This window comes from Rhodnius prolixus, unplaced genomic scaffold (assembly GCF_049639745.1).
Source record: "Rhodnius prolixus isolate KJV_2025 unplaced genomic scaffold, Rpr scaffold_7, whole genome shotgun sequence".
NCBI lineage: Eukaryota > Metazoa > Arthropoda > Insecta > Hemiptera > Reduviidae > Rhodnius > Rhodnius prolixus.
Genome location: NW_027411582.1, coordinates 14,438,145 through 14,460,239, shown reverse-complemented (window position 1 = coordinate 14,460,239; position 22,095 = coordinate 14,438,145). Strand labels below are relative to the sequence as shown.

Sequence of the window (22,095 nt, the reverse complement as noted above, 5' to 3'; positions counted from 1 at the left end):
GTAATTAAAACTATAAGCATTCTATTAGTGGTTGCTTGTTTTGTAGTTCAGAACGCCCGGACTATACTTTCTTTTTTAGTTAATGAAATAAAACGAAGTCGTCAAAATTTGTTATTCATTAAACTATATTTAAAACTATACAAGAACTACGACATTAAGAAAAACCTTATAATCCGAATTGCGTACCTTGGGTTAAAATTCAGTTTCTGTTTCTGTGGGAAAAAATGATAGCAACATTTACTTCTGGCTTAAAATTTGTAATTTCAGCATTAACAGAATACCCCAGCCAACTGAAAAGCTTAAGTGGGAAGAAAATTCATTCGCAAACCAAATTCTAATTAAAAAATTGTGGAGAATATTTTTAAAATTTCATTTACAAAATTTGATGTAAAAAAAGAAAGTGAATTAACAACTTACATTAACTACATATCTACCAATAGTATTCAACATATCAAGAGGATTGCAAGCCAAGAATATGTCATTAACAATATTCCAATTTCATTATTCAATGACAAAAGCAGATAGTAGTTGGCAACATTCTCTAAGTTGGCCACTGTGGTGGCAAAGAAAGTAGGCGGCATTGGACCAGCTAAGTATTGTGTTCTGTATAAACAGATCTGCAGGATTTGGAAAGCAACCAAATAAATTACAAAGTAATACTTTTGACATTCTATACATAAGAAGGATCTCCTAAAGGCTATTTTTACTCGTGAATATTCTGAATTGTTTATAGGACAAGGAAGATCTCATTTCAAATAAGAAATATTTTTAAGTAAAACTGGATTTCTGGTTATATGTTATAACGGATAACTTCTTATTTATACCTCTTACCTGAAATGTAAAGTACATCTCATATTAATTGATAAGGATTAATCGTATACTCCCTAGAGATGACTTTGTGCAAAATTTAGTCGAGTAAATTCTGCATCTACTTGGATGCACCTATGCTTGTATCAAATGCATATTATTTTTAGTGCTGATAAAGTTTTAGAAAAATGCTTTTTTTTTTTAATTATAACTCTTAATTACAATTCAATCTAGAGGCAGTTGTAATTTATTGGAGAAATATAGAGTGGGTGATATTTTGTAAACAATATGCTAACTGGGTACAACGTATAATATAACAGGATGATTGTTCAAAGTTTCCTTGTTTTGTTGAATAACATGGGAACATAATCTCATTGGACCACATACTATCGCCTACACATAAATGTATACCATGAATGTGTATTTAAATGTTTGAACAAAATAAAAATATACATTTAAATTATGTATGTATACCTGGCAAATAGAAAATACATACATATATCCCAAAATATTTAAATATAAATCCCAAATAAATTGTTTTACGAATAAAACCTGAAACGCAGATTTTGGTTGATTTCGAGTGATGGCTTTAATGATCTGTTTTATGGTCTGCTCAGGAATGTAACACATCTACTTACATAGATACCCCTACAACCGAGCCGATTTTTATCTGGAGCTAGAGTGGACTCCATGCATTACTATGCCAGTATCTCCATTTTTTTGCTTGCGCTGATAACAGAAACGAACAGAAATGCTGAATAGCTTTTCGAAGCCAGACTTGTAAGGAAGATAATTTTATATAACTTCTTAAACACCAATTCAACCTCTTGCTGCTCAGATATTTAATAGTGAAAACCAATATGGAAATATTATCAAGAAGATGATCCATCAATTAACACTAACAAGCAAGATGGCCCATCTAATCAGTATGGATATTAATAAAATTTAAAACATTAAGTATAATACTTATATCAGGTTCATCAGTGTTTTTAACTGCGAACCATCTTACCTTAATTTAAATATCCTCTTTGAATATTTAAAGACCATATGTCAGGTACGCTTAATGAACAAGTTATTCCCAAGAATAATAATAAATAATAAAAAATATGAATTTAAACCTGGAAAATAATTATCCCCTGTGTGGTATGGATAACGCATTGGATACTAATTTTTCATCTTTTATTGGATTGTGCCTATTTTACTATTTACAGAATTGAAATATTTACATCAGTTTAATTTTATTGTACAAGGAAACATACAGACTTAGACAAATTAGACATTCTACTAAATTGTAGCAGTATAAATAAAATTAAGCCTATTTATATTTATTTGAAAATATATTTAAACTTGAAAAAGAAAATTGAGCCGTGGTTAGCAAATGGTCATTAAGTTTGTCTCACAGATATTAATGATAATAATTAATAAATAAAAATGAATAAGTAAATTTGTAGAAATGCTGTTATTTGTCTGTTTGTTGTTATAAAAGAACTTTGTATTCATATTTATAATTAAATCAACAGTTTGTAACTTTCTCTAAAATCTACTAACTTTGTTTATTTTGTTATATTTTCTCTCAAGCGAATTTAAGCAGATGAATATGTGAAATAGCTGAACTCTTGCTATAAAAAAAAATAGTAACTTTTGAAGCAAATAAATAATTTGATTTGATTTGACTAACAAGCAAGATATGATGGATACCTCGTTACAATTAAAGGTATAGAAATGTGCAAGCAAATCGTGTAACTAAACAGCGTTCTTTAAAAAATAAAATAAAAAATGCTCAAAAATATTGTGAACATCAAGATTCTTACAAATTGAAGAACTTACTTTAATGAAAAGAGTTAGAAATTTTGGTTGGAAAAGAGAACATTCTCTGTTTAAAAAAAAAAAAATGAAAAAATTAAGCTTACTTTTAAATTCTGTTTTAGTAAATAGATTCGGACGGAGTGTAAGCATTACTAATTGCAGTGGTAACAAATGTGCAAAACCTAGGTTTGTTCTTTTTTTTTTTGCCCATCGGCTGGATTAGCCAAGTTGTTCAGGAATCCAGACGATCCTGGCAAGAACACCAATAAAATCAAATTGCAAATTTCACTGACACCCTACAGATAAGAACCTTAGAGATGTAAGATTGAAGTGTGGTACTAAAATTGGATTTGACAAATCATCTGGCAAATTCCAACTCCTACAATACAATCACAATACTGGTCCTAGCTTTTCGAAATTTAGAATATTGTATTCAATGATGCTTCACAATACACGTGAAGATTGTAAATAATCTATTGTTTATCTGCCAACAATTGGAAGCAGTCGACAACAACAAATACGAGATCTTCAGAGTTCTCAGCTGCACTTTTTCTGCTAATTTGTTAAAAATAATTACATTTACTTAGAATCTCTATTCAAATCAATATATTAACTAGTAATTTCAAGGTTTAATATAGTTTGTTTTGTTGGGATAGTTATTTAAATAGAATGCAAATACCGATGTGTTGCTTTAAAATAATAATTTCAAAACCAGTAGAATAGCCTTTCTACCTATTATTATCTGTTGAATACACCAAATTATTGATTATTCAGAGTATTTATTTATGAAATAAAATATTCAAATTTTATTTGTTTAGAGTAGATCCAAAGTATAAAATTGAAAGATAGATCAATTTTCGTGCTGAATAATGGAAGGTATCGTAAGCAGATTGGGAAAAGCTATACAGCGTTGGTATTAGTGATAAAAGGTTTGTTTTCTTGCTAAAAGCGTTGAGTTATTCTATGGAAAGGGTATGGGGTTTTCCTCTAGGGAATATATACATATATATACACTCGAAATAATTTTCCATATGATCCTTTTTATTTATCCTTTCTTCAACTATAAGTTGTAAAAGAGTCATTAACTATAAAAATAGGATAGGAGTCTTATATTTGGGGGATGGGTGTTGGTCTAGTGGTCAAGAGCTTGGCTTTGTGAGTGAAAGGTTCCCAGATCGAATCCCGCGTATGGCTACTTTTTATTTGTTAGGGAAAACTGTTCATAGTAATTTTAATCTTGTATTTATACTCAAAACCTGTTCTATGTACAATCTCCACATCCAGTAAAAGCGTTCCATTATACCACACTTCTGATGGGTTTCTAAATAAATAAATGGGAATTCAGGTGGACAAAGAAAACTGCTTCTAAACCGCTTCCCTGCTTCGTCCACCTTCAGAACTCTTTGCTATTCAAAATTTCGGTACCATGGGTAAGTAAATATAGTTGGAGACAGTACTAGGAAGTGTATTTAATATTATATTCGATATTTGTACTTGGATGGTTATGAAAAGTTTGGGTATGAAGAGTTGGAACACGACGAGTTTGAAGTGACAGGCGTACAGCACTAAGCACGGCGACAGTAGTGATGTTTAAAGCGCAATATGGAGATAGTCTCTCATAAATATTTAAAGGCAGCTTTGAACTAGGCTATATCCACCCATTTCCTTATATTCACGACGGGGCTAATTAAATAAAAGGTGTGAGGTATCACTTTAAAGTGTGACATCACGCTTCTCACCCTAGCTACATTATTAATAACGAGGATTGTATATTGTAAAAACATAATCTAAATGAACTTATGTTTATTAATTGGGGAAACATTATTATAAAAGTAAAAGTAAAACCCGCGTATTTTTTCAGGCGAGGCTTAACGCTCAACTACCAATTAGGTGTCGTGAACAGGGGGTGGGGCAAAAGCTCATACTTTACTATAAACAATTTATTCTGACAAATTAAAAGTAGCCATGCGCGGGATTCGAACTGGCGATCTCCGTCTCACAAAGCCACGTTCTTGACCACTAGACCAACACCCGCTCCAAATATTATTGTATAGATACCTAGTTCTAATTCTAATTCTAAAATTCTAGTTATTAATTGATTGAGATGGTAAACCCTCTTACTTAGGCCCAACAATGTTGGCTTTAAAATTACTGTTATAAAACAGTATAAGTAAGATAAATACTTCCCAACGTCTCAACGAAATCAATTTTTGGTATTTATTATTTACTTTTATTTAAGCGTTTTTAATATAATAACAATGAAATACGTAAATACGAGTATAAACAAAACGCGCATGTTTTGATCTAAACCGCCGGGCTAGCTTCACACAATAACTGAATAGAAATAATACAACTTGCAAGCACAAAATGTATACTATACAGTATGTATGTTATATACAGTATGTATGTTATATACAGTATGTATGTTATATACAGTATGTATGTTATATACAGTATGTATGTTATATACAGTATGTATGTTATATACAGTATGTATGTTATATACAGTATGTATGTATATTATACAGGAGATAAGTTCGTTCACTATGAGGATGGTAAACTTACACGCTTTTTATATAAATATTCTCTGGAATCTTTTCTATTTTTGAAAATATTACTTAATTAAAAGTTATATATATTCTTGTGTTCAATAAGAATGTAGAGTTAAAAAAAAATTCTGATTCATTACAGGGGTGATTTAGAATGGAATGTTCTTTGTGGGAAACCAAAAAAAAAAAGTATTTTTGGTGAAATCTCAAAATAATGGCAATGTGTGATTGCACAGTTCCTCCCACTTTAAGGGTAAGAGAAAGTAAAGAATAGCTTGTTTAATTAAGTTAGAAAAAGTAGGTTTTATAACTTTTTTCTTTTTTTCTTTCAAATTGTATTTATAAGTCCAAAAGCTCAATAAAACTGTGCAGACTTGGGCGTCGAGAAGCTGGCGCAACCCATATTGAAAATATAGCCAACAATGTTGATGGATTGGAAAAACACTGACTTATGCCAGCCTTAAAAGCATTCTCTTAAAGCTTCTGTGCTTTTCTTTGCCATTATGAAGAGAGCTTTCAAACTACCATCAATTGAGGTCATTACTCAGAGTACTTTTCCACTTGAAGTACTTTTTCTCCAATATTTTATTTATTCGTTCTTGAATATTATCTTTTTAATCTTTTCACGTTTAACCGCTAAATTATAACATACACCTTACTTAAAAAACATTAATGGAAGAGAAGTCTCAATAAATTTATTATTTTAAATTTAGAAGCAGTTTTCTTTGTCCACCTGAATTCCCATTTATTTATTTAGAAACCCATCAGAAGTGTGGTATAATGGAACGCTTTTACTGGATGTGGAGATTATACATAGAACGGGTTTTGAGTACAAAAACAAGATTAAAATTACTATGAACATTTTTCCCTAACAAATAAAAAGTAGCCATACGCGGGATTCGATCTGGGGACCTTTCACTCACAAAGCCAAGCTCTTGACCACTAGACCAACACCCAAAGATTTCACTGTTTCAAACGAAACAGAAATTTAAATCTAAATATCTCGTTTCTTACTCGACAGATTTTTACGAAAATTAATACAATTATAGACAATGGATATCTCCATATACAGGTAAAATATAAACAAAATCTATCGAGTAGTTTTCGAGATATTTGAAGTTAAAGATTTCAATGTTTCAATCGAAACCAAAATTTACCTCTAAATATCTCGTTTCTTACTCGACAGATTTTTACGAAAATTAATACAATTATAGACAATGGATATCTCCATATACAGGTAAAATGTAAACAAAATCTATCGAGTAGTTTCCGAGATATTTGAAGATAAAGATATCACTGTTTCAAACGAAACAGAAATTTAACTCTAAATATCTCGTTTCTTACTCTACAGATTTTTACGAAAATTTATATTATTATAGACAATAGATATCTCCATATACAGGTAGGTAAAATATAAACAAAATCTATTGAGTAGTTTTCGAGATATTTGAAGATTAAAATTTCACTGTTTCAAACGAAACCAAAATTTAACTCTAAATATCTCGTTTCTTACTCGACAGATTTTTACGAAAATTAATACAATTATAGACAATGGATATCTCCATATACAGGTAAAATGTAAACAAAATCTATCGAATAGTTTCCGTGATATTTGAAGATAAAGATATCACTGTTTCAAACGAAACAGAAATTTAACTCTAAATATCTCGTTTCTTACTCTACAGATTTTTACGAAAATTTATATTATTATAGGCAATAGAATCTATCGCGTAGTTTTCGAGATATTTGAAGTTAAAGATTTCACTGCTTCAATCGAAACCAAAATTTAACGAGATATTGTTTCTTACTCTACAGATTTTTTTTATACAATTATAGACAAAAAATTTCTCTTATGTGATCTCATCCGCTTTTTAATTGTGTATGTTTGCAATTATTTATTTTACATTACGAATGTAAAAACCGAAAAATAAGAACTTATTATTCTAAACAAAACATTGTTTAACCAAAACAAAACAAATCTAATCTAAACAAAACATCTAACGAAATCTAAACAATCTAATATTTATATATTTAATCATTTTGACAAGACCACAAATACAATAAATAAATAAATCATTTTGAGTTCTTCAACTTCAGAGCAGTAAATAGACAATGGCAAGATTTATTTATTACCTATAATAAACTCAATTATGTACCTGTGATACCTGAAGAAAGTCCTATACCGGTTTGGTATACAATGAACATGCGTCCTATGAAAGATAAAATCATCTATATTACCAAGAAAGAACTTTTGCTAAAATAATATATTCATTTTTAGTGGTGTTTGGTTTTATCATATCTTATTTTTGTTATAAACATAAAGCACTTATCCAGTTGTTGTTTTACTTATGTAATTTTTGGAACCTTTCATAAGCTATAATTTTTATGCGTCTGCGACTAATTTTTTATTCGCAAATTTAGTCATGACTAAATATTTTGCCCAACTCTGCAGCCAGTCCTCTTGCTTTGGCCAAAGTGGTATTGCCTAGCTACAACATTCTAAGCACTTAAAAACCGAATTACAATGGCCCTTAATTAAATAATATTATTGTATGTATAATACTATGCAGCATTATTCTATATACTGCATAATAATAATGAGTTATAATTGGTATTGTTAAATTATTTCCATGAATAATTATCACTATTGATTTTGTTTAGTATTTAAAGATTGTGTCTTGCCAAAGTAAATATTAAAATCCGAGCTGAATAAAATAGAATCTATCAGTACGCTCTGCCTCTAGATCCACACCTGTTTTGTGATTTTTAGCATAATTTTGGTGAATATTAAGCTGTGCTGATAAATTAATTGAGGATTGTTTTTTATTTTGTTATAGTAAAAGTATTTTAAAAATAACTAAGTTTAAGAGGGAAGGGATTAGCTATGAGGTTAGCATACTGGACTCCCACGCGGAGGTCCCGGGTTCGAATCCAGCAGCTGACCCTTAGATTTTCTCTTCCTAGGAGCTTCTTACAGCTCACTGTCCGGTGATGGACAGTGTTGTCTGTAACGAGAGAACACTGTCCGGAGGCCGGCAGTGCACTGGAAAAAGCTCCGGGCGCTAATGACCTCAGCTGTTGATGCGCCCAAAAAAAAAAAAAAAAAAAAAAAAAAAAAAAAAAAAAAAAAAAAAAAAAAAAAAAAAAACAACTAAGTTTAAGCAAAATTTGGAATCTGATTTGATTTTTTTTTTAAGCCTTCGATTGAGTTTAAAATCTGGATGCGCCTTCACTTCTGCAAACAATCCTCCCATCAGCAAATTATCTAATTCTTTGCAGATAACCACAGACAGGTACTTCCGTTCTTGTGAAGGAATTGCACTCTCTCCTCGCTTGAGTTACATAAGAAAGTGTATTTGGCTTCCCTTTATCATGAATAAACATCTGATAATCCAATTGATAATTATATACGCTCACTATTAGTCATTGTTTGCTCATGATCAATAAATACTGGAAAAGATGACTAACGTTTGAATCCGAAATTTCATTAGTTTAATTGCATTAAATTTGATCTACATCCAATAGCTTTCATAATAACTTTATTGAATTCACACTAAATAAATTTACTGTAAAAATAAAGATAATCAATAATAAATAAACGAATTCAAATAGTAAACATTTATATAAATTTATAAAGAACTGTACTTACAAAGCATAAACTAGAAAAGGACAAACACAAATAAACTGACCATAGCCGACCAAAACTGGTGTCCAATTCTAACCATTGCGCCAGGACTTGTATCTTTTCCCCGTGGACTGAAAAGAGACTTCATGCCCAAGAGAGAGGATGTATGTTTGGTTCTCCAATACAACAGCCATCCTCTCTACTATAAGAGTATACGAATTCTCTGGAGAAATACTAGTGAACTAGTTCTGATAAATTTACCTTACTCTTTTTTGGTACCAGGCTCTTTTCTCCTATTTCTGTTATTCTATTTACTGCAACATTTACTCTGGTTACATTGCTGGCTTACTCGTATATCACTTAAACAGAAATTTTTGTTTTCTCTCAATTTTTTTTATATAAAGCTTCATTTCATCTTGAAAGTAGAAAATTGAGTTCCTATTTTACTTCCAATCCCAGCTGAATAATGTAGGAATGTTCTCATTACTCAATTAAAATCAGCTGTGTAATGCCCAACTTCCCTCACTAATAAGTGGAAAAACTTTATTGTGCTTCCTTGATATAAGAAGTTTTGTTATTAACATAAATATTTTCTGTAAAACTTTAATAAGCTTATTTAACGTAACTAAATAATTAAAAAACGAATATTAAAAAATAAAATAAAAATTGAAAGGAATATAGAAATAGAAATAATATTTTAATAAATAATTAGATATTTTTAATTATAACAGTTAAAAAGGTTATAGTGTTACCTTATAGAAATTTAAAATGGATTCTAGTGATGCCTGTTTAGAAAACACTCCTCCATCAATAAAAGAAACAGCAGAAAATGTAATAAGTAATGTAAATACGTAAGTAATGTAAATAATTGTAATATAACAATAAATGTTTATAATAAATAAATTACTTTTTGTAGACTGTAAAAATGAAATTTTTAATTTTTTTAGTTAATAAATCTAATGGTTGCAGAAAAAATATAATATTTAACTCGAGTGTAAAGTATTTTCCTCACACTCGGCAATTTGCACTTGCACTCGCCTCGCTTCGCTCGCTCGAGCGTGCAAACCCTGCCTCGCGTGAGGAAAAGTACTACTTTCCACACTTGTTAAATAAATAACTATTTCTTCTTTCATTTTTTTGGCAAGCCTATTTTGCATTATATTTTCCCCCCTCTAAAATCGATTGAGTAAATTGGTACTTTTGGCTAACGAATTTTGAAAAAAACATTTTTTTTTTTTTGTAACGAGCCCAAAGCTGGCTATTAATCGAAATAATAAAGTATCTGCCAATATTTGTTTCTGAGATTTTGAGGTTGTATGTACTGAGTAGTTTATTTCCTAAAATTAAAATTTTAAAATTTGCAATTTAATAGAATTCGATGAGAATTTTGAGGTGTTAGAAACAAAACTTATTTTATACGCATAAAAAAAAAAAAAACATTAATTTCATTCACTTTTACTTAAAACTAACTTAAATAAATTTTATTTCTAATACATAAAATCGTTTGTGAACACCCACATGTCATTTTTTTTTTACTGCAATTCAGGTAATTAAATTTGAATCGTCGTGTCTAAACGATAGTTAAATTATTTTGCAACAAAATGACAATTTATAGGTTGTCCAACTACCACCATTTACCAAATGTAAATAGAATTTATGAAACTTTAGTTGGACCATATTCGTCTTTTTGTAATAATACCAATGAGTAAATTGATATTTAATAAAACTCGAGAAATTAATTAATTAGAAAATTATTTAGCGTTTTGATAGATTTTCAATACAATTGATTGTTTAAAACTGTAAACCTTCCCTAGTTAATAATTAGTTACTATGCTACATTTCATAACTAAGAATACTGGCATAAAATCCCAGACCCAGAACTATCCTACCTATCCGTTCAATCTTTATGAATTAATATTAGATTAGTCTTGGGGCTTGAAGGATAACCAATTCGCAGAATCATGCTTAGCTCTATTGGTTAGATGAGTGGGTTTTGGATAAGGTTTCCACCTCCTAGAAAACCGCATGCTTGTTGTTCATCGTAATATAGGATTCTGCGGTCAGTTTCAACTACAAACACAATTTACTACAATATTACAGTTTATAGTGTACCAAATTTCAGATAAATTTATTAATTATATCAGGTATAATATTGTGGGGAAGGTTTTTTTTTTATTGCTTACGCTTCATGTATTTGTGCTTTCGGCTAAGACGAAATAAAACGCTCTTGTTAAATTGAGTTTTTGTTGGTAAAATTATGTGTTTTAAATATACTCAGAGAAAAGTTTTTAAGTAGAAGGTTTCAATGTTTCTTTTTTCTCTAATGTGTACAAGATCAGGTTAATTGAATAAATACAAAACAGATCGTTCAAACTTGTATTCATTTAAAAATAAACTGGTCATGACTATTTCAAACTAAATCTCTTATCCTGAAGTTTGGCATTACCCAATAACTTTGACTTTTCTTTTAATTTGCACCTACAAAATAATTTCCTTTACATTAAATACTCACTTCTTCTTTTAACATTGCTAAAAAGTTCTGCGACAACTTGATGCGCGTTACAATATATCCAGCTAATAAGTTCATTAGAAAATTAGCTAAAATATTAATTGTAAGAAAAATTTCGATACACAAGTAGATGAGGTAGTAATTTAAGACATAACTTATGTTTCAGAAGTAGAAATGATAGCAAAAACGGAAAGGTTTTATGACACTTGGCGACAGGGTATGATAGTAGCTGCGTGCAAAGCGACTACATGACATACTCCACGTAAAATCTGTAAACCAACAAGAGGACATTACTGTTAGGAAAATCTTCTAAGAAGGTCAGTTTGCTTTTGTTATTAAGCTGGGATAACCACAGAGGCGCTATGATCTGTGAAGCCTATTTTCGACCAAAATCTAAGTAGTTTTACAATTTGGTGATTTTTTGTTTTCTTTTAAAAAAGAATTTAATAATTTTTAAAGGACCTAGTTTGGCTTTGCATGAAGGATTATCTAGATGACTCAGTCTTTGAGTTAATATTAATTAACTATCAAGCAAAAACAGATATGAGTTAACCTGGACGATCTATACTCGGAACTTAGTACATTTCACATTCATAGTTGGCTTACTAATCCGGACAATATCCTCCATGGCAACACTGTAAACTCTCCACAGATAATTAACTCCACTAAAAGCAATCTCTTCACATGATATAGGGGGGCCCCCTATGGCCCTTAAAGGCTATAAACAAAAGGGTACGACTGAAACCCTTGGGATAATCTCCTGAAGCTTACCTTTAGAATTATTATTATTTTTTTTTCTTTTAAAGCCATCGTAGTATGAGGAAGAAGATAAAGATGAGAAGATAGGGAGATCAAAGATGTGTTGGATAATATTTTGCGAAGAATTAAAGAGGAAAGGTTGGGCTGGTTTGGAGTTGTTAGCAGGATGGGTCCGGAGAGAGAAACGAACTAAAGAAAACGAAACGATGGGAAGGAGAAAACTAAAGAAGACTTAGAAGCACCCTTCAAGAGGAGTGCTTGCATTTGACAGAAATTTTTGGTGAGCCTCTTTAAAATAGATTCTCGTTTGAGTATAGAAATACCTTTTTCAAAAAAAAGCACTGTTTTATTCAACAGCTTTAATCCTAAATTAATAGCAATACAGTCACATTGAAAAAGCACGCATTTCACACTTGAACACCTCAACACTGCTTTTAAATATCATTCGTGAGTTTATAGCTATACTGAAAAAAAGTTAGGTCAATTTTAAACACTCATAGTGTGTTTGTTATTATGGCCACATTTAATTTAGATTCAACCGTGTTTTAGTGGAGAATGGTTTGTCCAAATTGAATGTGTACATACGTATATAGTGTACCTATCCTGCTTATATAACACTTTCAACTTAAATATTGTAACGAAGTTGACCTGGGCGGAGAAGAAAGGCCTAGATTGTTCTAGAGGTTGAACGACCAAAGTCAGTAACAGGCCGCCACTGCAGAAACAAAAGGGGCGGTATCTACTTGTGGCAGAAAAGAAAGGCCTAGATTGTTCTAGGGGTTAAGCGACTAAAGCCGGTAACAGGCCACCACTGTGTAGACAAAAGGGCCGGTCTATATCTGAACTAGAAAGGAAAGGGCTAGATTGTTCAAGGAGTTAGTGACCTGTGTAAAAGCCAGCTAAGAGAAAGGCCGCAGTTGGGGTGGTGGCATATGTGTTTCCCAGCCAGTGATTGACAGGTGAGAGTGAGACAGACGGAGTTGGAGAGAGACGGAGAATGGGAGGAGGCGGCTCACAGCTGAGGTGGTGGCAGTATGTTTTCTCCAGCCAATGAACGTCAGGAGGGCGTGGAAACTTATGCTCAGAGAGTTGGAGGAGGGCAGTCCCAGTTGGAGGGAGGCACGCAGTTAAAAGGAGGCCGACACAGCTGGAGAAGTCAGTTTTAACAGTTTCAATCATAGTGTTAATCGAGTTTCAAGCAAGTTTTAAGGAGTTATTAGAGTTTATAGTCAAGTTTATGAGTTAGTCTTGGAGAGTCAGAGTTGCGGAGTGCTTCAGTGGTAGCTAGTTGGGCAATTAGTCAGTTGATGAGTAGAGCTGTGTTAGTGTAGCTGAGACTAGTGCAATTCGGTGCAGTGCGGACCAGTGGTCAGTCGGGGAACAGTTTTGTGGCGTTACGAAGTGAGTAAGTAACAGTAAACTGTTGTGACTGTTGTAAATGGTGACTGTAATGAATAGCGTTAGTTGCTTGTAAATGTTAATGTGAGTAATGTTAACGTGTTAATAAATCAGGTTATTACTTACAACTTTAGCGAGTTTTATTATTAATCAAACCCACATATTAAAATAACTAGTGGCAGGCACTAGTTGTGTAAGTAAAGTTATTTTTTTTTTGGGAAAAACTTTACAATATAGTCCGTCCAAACATGAAGTACAATTAATTTTTTTTATTCATTTGCTTTACTTTTTAAACTATCAGAAGTTGGCAAAGTTGTTGGTTACAGTTTAGGGAATGAAAAAAAATAAAATGTATTTTCATTTTCTTAAGAGATTCTGAAACTATAGGTTATTTTTTAAGGATTTCTTTTTGAAGGATTTTTTATTTATCTATCAGATTTTCCGAACTGAAATAACACTAACTATATCATTTCTAAAGCTCTCTGAGTACTAACAGTGGTCAAAAAAAGTATTCATACACTAAGTTTTCTTACTTTATGTACTGAACTTTTGTTTCTAGGATGACTATTTGTTCAGCACTGAAATCGAAGATAGTAACAATGAATTTAATGCTCTCATTTTCTTTTATAAACATAAAGAATTGATTAAAAAGCAGAAAAATAATTTATTGTAAACAAAATAAGTATTCAAACACTCAGTATGAATGTTATAATTAACGCAAACCTAAAGACCTAATATTTTGTAAGCAATCCCTTTGCATTTGTTATTGCCTGAAGCCTCCTTGGCATAGATTCCACCAGGTTTAGTGTCTCTTGAGATGTGATTTCTGCTCATGATTTCTTTAAATTGGTTATGAGCTCTTTTCTGGAAGAACATTTCAATTTTCGAATTTTTCGCTCCAAACAAGACCATGAATTTTCAATAGGGTTTTATTTTTTTGCTTTTTAATCAATTCTTTATGTTTATAAAAGTAAATGAGAGCATTAAATTCATTGTTAGTATCTTCGATTTCAGTGCTGAACAAGTAGTCATCATAGAAACAAAAGTTCAATAAATAAAGTAAGATAACTTAGTGTATGAATACTTTTTTTGACCACTGTAAATGAAAACTGATGTGAACTCAAATGCCTTAGTTATTTATGTATTTCCTTAAACAAACACAAACACTTCATCACACCTTAAGAATAACACTCTGAAAAAAAGAGCTCTCTGAGAAAGAAATGAGTAAAACGTTTTAAAGGATAGGTTATGTAATGACAGGTTCTTTTGTTTTTGTTTCCATTCAGTCTTTCCACACTGCTGAATGGAAACACATCAATCTCTGACTTGTCCAATTTAGTTTCCACTGTTTATCCTTCTTCTCACATTCAGAACTACCTAAATGGTATTTGCCAGGCAATTTTTTTTAAATATTGATCAATCTATACGCAACGAGTATACGTTAAGTCTAAAGGTAATCATTTGTTCGAGAAAATTTCAAAACAAGAAAGTAGATTGAATGAATTGCATTCCAATACACCGGTCATTGAGGTTTACCACAATCATGTAAATTTAAATTCGATCTTCTCTGAGAGCATGCCCACTATTTTTGTAAATAAAAACTAATTTTTGCTTAGTCTCATGAAAATAAAATTAAAATAAAAAAATTGAGTCATAAACAGATAAGGTTGTAACCAAATTCAGAGTAGCTACTATATAAGAAGCTTGTATGTAGGTCCTTTACTGTTCTGCTAAAGGTTGTGTAGATAATAGTGATGGGCTATTAGAGCGGACTCGTTCCACTGGAACGAGTCCGATGGTGGAACGAGTTGATTCAAATCCCTATTTTAAAAAAAAGTGATTCCGCCCCGCCCCAAAAAATTGAGGCAAATTAAAATGAAAATAATTAATACTGTAGTCGTTTACACTAAAATAAAACTCACTTAAGGCTACTATGTAGAAGTTCACTGACACATTCCAACTTGTAAGAGGAATCCACACCAAAATACAAAATCTGGCGAGCTTAAATACTGATGCTTGAAGAATAAAATAAGTTCCAAGGTTTTTTTAGAATATCGATTCTAAAATAATATTCATTTTATTATTTTGTTAATTTCTAAACAAAAGTAGGGGTCGATCTAAGACAGGGAGTCGAAGGAAAAATAATTTCGTACCCAATATAGCGAACCTTGCAAAGAAACACCAGGCACACCCATCTCATTAATTAAAAAGCAATGCTGTAGTTACTTTACTTATTATTTAATATTTTATTTTACATATAGAAAATGCTGTGTGCTTAATCTTTAACTTAGCGGCTGGACGCTCTTTCTCTTATCTTCATTGGCGAAAGTTAAATCGTGTACATGTTATTACGACGATCAAAGTAATACTGAGCTAAAAAATAGTATTACCTAACTGGTTTACTTACTGCTGTATCCCTCCCACTCTATCACCTACTTCACAAACATTCGTCGATTGGAAATGGGTTATAGTTTAATATTCGTTTCATTTGAAAACAAAAAACATTATAACGCTTTCTCAAGATGTTTTTAATTTTTAAAAATTTGTTTTTGTCCATTACTCTTATAATATACGAAGAATTTCGAATAAAATATAATATACAAACACAGAATGATCTAGAGTGCAGGTGGAGTCAGTCGGCGTTGTCATGGTGATGGAACCGTTTAACGACTCCGGCCCAACACCAGCAATTTCATTGGTTAAATCCACTGGAATTGGTGGAGTCAAATCCGGAGTGATTTAAATCCTTTTGAAACCGGACTCGTTCCATTTTTTCGTTCACTGAATCTAGCCAATAGAAAATGCTGGAGCTGGAACCGGAGTCGTTAAACGGTTCCATCACCATGACAACGCCGACTGACTCCACCTGCATTCTAGATCATTTGTGTTTGTATATTATATTTTATTTAAAATTCTTCGTATTTTACAAGAGTAATGGACAAAAACAAATTTTTAAAACTTAAAAACATCTTGAGAAAGCGTTATAATGTTTTTTGTTTTCAAATGAAACAAATATTTAACTAAAACCTACTTCCAATCGACGAATGTTTGTGAAATAGGTGATAGAGTGGGAGGGATACAGCAGTAAGTAAAGCAGTTAGGTAATACTATTTTTTAGCTCAGTATTACTTTGATTGTCGTTATGACATGTACACGATTTAACTTTCGCCAATGAAGATAAGAGAAAGAGCGTCCAGCCGCTAAGTTAAAGATTTGGCACACAGCTTTTTCTTTTTGTAAAATAATAAGATATTTTAAAAGCTTGATATTAATTCATAGTAAATAAATATTTCTTTCTTTATGAGTAATTATCATTTTGTTTGAAGGGTTATAATTTTTTTTTATGGGAATAATTTCCTACCCATTTGCGTTTTTCTTCTTGAATCAAGTTAACTCCGGTGGTCAAGCTAGATAACGACAAAACTGCAGTTGCTTTAATTTTTATATTTGACTAGCCTATTTTTGTTAATATTTGGTTACGTTGTTAATTTTATATTTATCAGATCAATTGGGAATTAGGGAACTACTTAATGTGTGTTAAAGAAATATAGTTTTGTTATTAACTGGAAAAGCTAACTTTTAATTATTTATTTAATTACAATGCGTGACATTTGTACTAATGCATAGGGTAAGTACAGACTGGAATCAGTGAACGAGTTGTTGGAATCGATTCCAACCCTGGAACTGATTCAAATCCAACGACTCCAAACGCGGACTCGTTCTGCCCATCACTAGTAGATAAGGTAGTAGAAGTAGAGTAACAGATCCTGGTCACTAACGTTCTCTCTCTCTACATAAGGTCAAACTGTCACAACCAATAGGTTTCTACCTATTGTACCAGCTCGTTAACACACAACCTTAGCTACTGTTATCTTGTTTGTTCTTCAGTTGGTGGTCCCAAAACTAAACATTCTGACTTATCCTTTGAACGTTCCATTCTCTCTGTCAGCTAAATATACAGCACTTATAAGATACAAAGAGCACTTTTATTCCATGTTATAGACATTTTTCTTTCTCCCTTGTACTTACGACTCATAAGAGGGACTCGTAAGAGTGTCCTGAATCAAATGTACATATATATAAAAATGAAGAGGTTATAGCCACAGAATTTTGAAAGTAAAGGACAAAACATTAAGGTTATTGTTATTTTTTTTTTTTTTTTTTTTGGCGCATCAACATCTGAGGTTATTAGCGCCCGGAGCTTTTTCCAGTGCACTGCCGGCCTCCGAACAGTGTTCTCTCGTTACAGACAACACTGTCCATCACCGGACAGTGAGCTGTAAGAAGCTCCTAGGAAGAGAAAATCTAAGGGCTAGCTGCTGGATTCGAACCCGGGACCTCCGCGTGGGAGTCCAGTATGCTAACCTCATAGCTAATCCCTTCCCTTATTGTTGTTATTATTGTTATTATAGTTATTGATCCTCTAATATCACATTCCTTTTCTAAATTTAATGGATACGAGTTCTGCATTGGAATTGAGCGTTTTGTAATGCTTAAACTGAAGGCAATATTCTAACATTGAGGAGCACTAGGGAGATTTACAAGTATTTAAAGGAAAAAAAATATTATTAAAGTATGCGAGCATCACCCATTTGTAACATGACCATCCACCAATTGATCAGTCTGACAAATACCTGAAAATCCAGGTGAACCCTGCCGGTTTCAAATCTAACCAAAGCGTCTGGGAGTTGTTCTGGACAGCTGCAATAAGGATTTAAAGAAGTTATGTCAGAAGTATTGCGTTATGACAGATTGTGTAAATCGGTTAACCTGCTCTTTAATTGGTGTAGTTCTCTTTTGAGTTCACTTGAAAAAAATTGGAGCAACGGATTTATGGAAGTCTAAGAACTAACAGTTAGTACTAACCTTCAAAAGACAGCTGTTAAAATTTCATTATATTCTATTCATTAGTTTGTGAGTTATTGTGCTAAGAGTGACGCTACTTTTGTTATTTACAAAACAATGGATCAAAAACAATTTCGTGTTTTAATTTTACACTGCTTCTTGATGGGTAAAAATACCGTTCAAGCGAAGCAATGGCTTGAAAAGTGTTATGGGGACTCTGCTCCATCAGAAACAACAATAAAACGGTGGTTTGCTGACTTCAAACGTGGTCGTAGAGACACCGATGATGCAGAACGCAGTGGACGTCCAAATGAGGCAATAACACCAGAAAACATTTAAAAAAAAACACAAAATCGTTTTGAATGATCGAAAAGTGAAGTTGCGTGAGTTAGCTGACATCGTAAAGATATCAAAAGAACGTGTTGGTTTTATATTGCACGAGTATTTGACTATGAGAAAGCTCTGTTGAAAGTGGGTGCCGCGTTTGCTCACTGTTGACCAAAAACAAGAACGTGTTGATGATTCTGAGCAGTGTTTGGCCATGTTTAAACCTAACAAACCGGAATTTTTGCGTCGATATGTGACAATGGATGAAACATGGATCCATCACTTCACTCCGGAATCAAAACGATCGTCATCTGAGTGGACAGCAACTGGTGAACCTCGTCCAAAGCGGCCGAAAGCACAACAATCGGCTGGAAAGGTTATGGCCTCGGTATTTTGGGATGTGCGTGGTGTAATATTCATCGACTATCTTGAGAAGGGAAATACCATCAACAGTGAATATTATATAGCGTTATTGGAGCGTTTGAAGGCCGAAATTGCAAAGAAACGACCGCATATGGCAAAGCAAAAAATTTTGTTTCATCAAGACAACGCACCGTGTCACAAGTCAATCAAAATAATAGCAAAACTACATGAATTGAACTTTGAATTGTTCCCACATCCACCGTATTCGCCAGATTTGGCTCCCAGCGACTACTTTGGCTGTTCGCAGACCTAAAAAAAAATGCTCGCCGGTAAGAGATTTCGCTCGAATGAAGAGGTTATCGCTGAAACTGAGGCCTAATTTGAGGCAAAAGATAAATCGTTCTACAAAAGTGGTATTGAAATGTTAGAACGGCGCTGGAATGATTGCGTTGTTCTTGATGGAAATTACGTTGATGAATAGGGCTAATTTTGAACAAAAAAAAAACTGTGTTTTCTTTGTTAGGCCCGGGACTTTTCAGCCCATGGGTTATAATGTAAAACAGTATATTGTAAATTAGCCCTGAAGATGGACCTAGTCCCTAGGTCGAAACTCGGTGTAATAAAGTTTATAATGACTGAAACTGGCATTAATTGTTCATCCTATTGAAACTATAATTCAGTCACCAAATATAATGAACAGACTTTTCAGCCCATGTGTTATAATCAGGTGAAAAAGAGTAAAAAGAATTTAATTAATGCTTATAAGTTGCACTTGATTAGTATAGATATTAATAAAATCTATAATTGTAGATACAATAGCTACATTAGATTCATCAGTAATTTCCATGATGATGAATCTTATTTAAGGTTTAATGCAGAGTTTGAATTTGCTAAGAATTCTTTCACAAATCAGAGTAGCCAATGAAAAAATGTCCGCGGATTATTTAAAAAAAAATAAAATTTACAAATTCAATCCTGAAATTAACTGCAAGCATTGCTCAGAAAATTTGCGAGACAGTCGCTCATTTTCTGATTGAATGTAAATTCTTTAGTAGTTTCAGAACAAAGTACATTGGTCCAGTATATTTTGCCTTATAATTTATTGTTTTTTAGACCGGTTAGATCTCTTAAATTTTGAAAGTAAACAAAACAATTAAAATCTGTTGCTTTGATCATTAAAAAAAAGTATAATATTAAAAGTAGAAATCCAACGTTGGCTATAATTAAGGTCGACATTAACTACTGTATCGATATAGTGCGATATATCGATAATTAATAATTAATTTAAAGAATGCTTTTGTTTTTTGTTTTGTATATTAGAATTAATTTGTTTATTTGAGGTTTCTTTGTATTTTGTATGATTATTGAATATTAATCTTAGGCTAGACTCCTGCTTTTATAAAAATCGTATTTTTTAAAAAAGCAAATAAATTTATTATTATTATATCATTAAAGTATTTGGAGGTACCTTACATCTTAAGAGTTACAGGGGAAATGATCAGATTCCATTTTATCAAACCTCTCAGGAAAAATATATTTAAAAAAACACCCCCTTTAGGGGTAAAACCCATTAACGTTAGCATCTTTATTGAAAACATTCTGTATAATTAACTGAAAAAAGCTAACGTAAAAAGAAATTAATTCTTTTGAAGGTCCATCTAATAAAATATTACCAAATTTTATTGAATTATTAAATTAAATTTATGTTATTAAATTCTCAATTTTTCTCTCCTTGAAATTTTTTTTAAAGTTAGCTTAGTAAGTTATGAAATAATGTAGAATATTTTTAGTAGTCTTTGGTGACTGATTTATTCTAAAAGGAAGAAAGTTTATAATCAATTTCAGTCATTTCTTTTGACTATATTAATAAATTTTTACTAGAATTAAAAACTAGAATAAATTATTTACTTTCCCTTTATAAATAATTATTTCCGACTAAAATATTTTGTATAGTGTTATATTTCTTATCTAACAGAGTTCCATTCTGTAAGAGGTTGTAATTAAAATTCTTTTGTTTTACAAAGTTGTACTTTACTAAACAAACAAGAGCTGTTTGAAAAGAAAAACTGGGAAGGGAAACTTTTTAATAACATTATCTCAAACATAGAAGCGGGCCTGCATTCTGTTCCTTATATTCATGTAACATTGAGCTACTTAGTAAGTAAACCATTCACATGATGTTTGTAACATAATATTTTAGTTTAAGCGTGGCAAACTTACTTTTATTTATGTTTTGGTGACAGGGATTAACGCCTAAAATTTTGGTTTTTCAATTTTCTATCATTTCTTATAGAATATCACCTAAAATGACAATGTGTAGTTTTTCTTTATTTAATTTAGCACAGTTTCAATGTAATTCATACTTGTTGTTGGGATAAATTAAAGTTAAGATGTGTTTATTTGAGTGAGACAGAATATAAATTCCAAAAGATCAAAACATCATTCCTCCAAATAGCAATGGATAAATGTGATAAAAACTAGATTTAAAGTGGGAATTAACTTTTTTGCAGTAACTCTAGATTTGAAAGAAAAAGTGTATAGACAGGATTGTATTATATCAGTTCTAAGAAACTTTACACCAATAAGAAAAGAGCTTTCTGTCAAATAATTGGCACACAATGATTGGTTCTAGAAATAGAGTTAAGAAGTTTTTTCTTCTTCTTAAATACTTTTAATTTATTGATTTTTTCTTTTTTCTTCTTTTTTAATTCTTATTCAACACGAAATACTTGAAAACAAATCGAAGTAATAATCAAAATAATACAAAAGTTAACCCGATTAGGTTTTATTTTTTAAAAGTTATCCATTTTTTGAAAGAACAAAACATAGTTTAATAAACATAAAGATAAATTGTGGTGGCAGAAAACCATCAAAAATGGGTCTAAAACCTTTGTTAAAATTCATTGGCACTAGCGGAATAATATCGTTTTGTATTAATAGCACCCTAGCTAATTGAATCGTTAAAACGTTATTAACAAATCTTGCTGTCTGATTGGTTTGTGGTAAATTGATTAACCTACGTTCAAACAGTTTTATTGAAGGATGATAAAAGAACTCCTTGGATTTAAACATTAAGAAATGCACAGCAAATTATCTTCACTAAGAAG

At 31.6% G+C, this 22,095-nt stretch overlaps 1 long non-coding RNA gene across 1 annotated transcript; it reads left to right on the top strand.

The window, feature by feature from the left end:
• The first annotated feature begins 11,455 nt into the window (after window positions 1-11,455).
• LOC141446546 (uncharacterized) lies at window positions 11,456-12,382 on the top strand. Its single transcript, XR_012453781.1, has 2 exons — window positions 11,456-11,613; window positions 12,103-12,382. It is a non-coding gene; the product is annotated as an uncharacterized lncRNA (long non-coding RNA).
• Window positions 12,383-22,095: the final 9,713 nt, after the last annotated feature.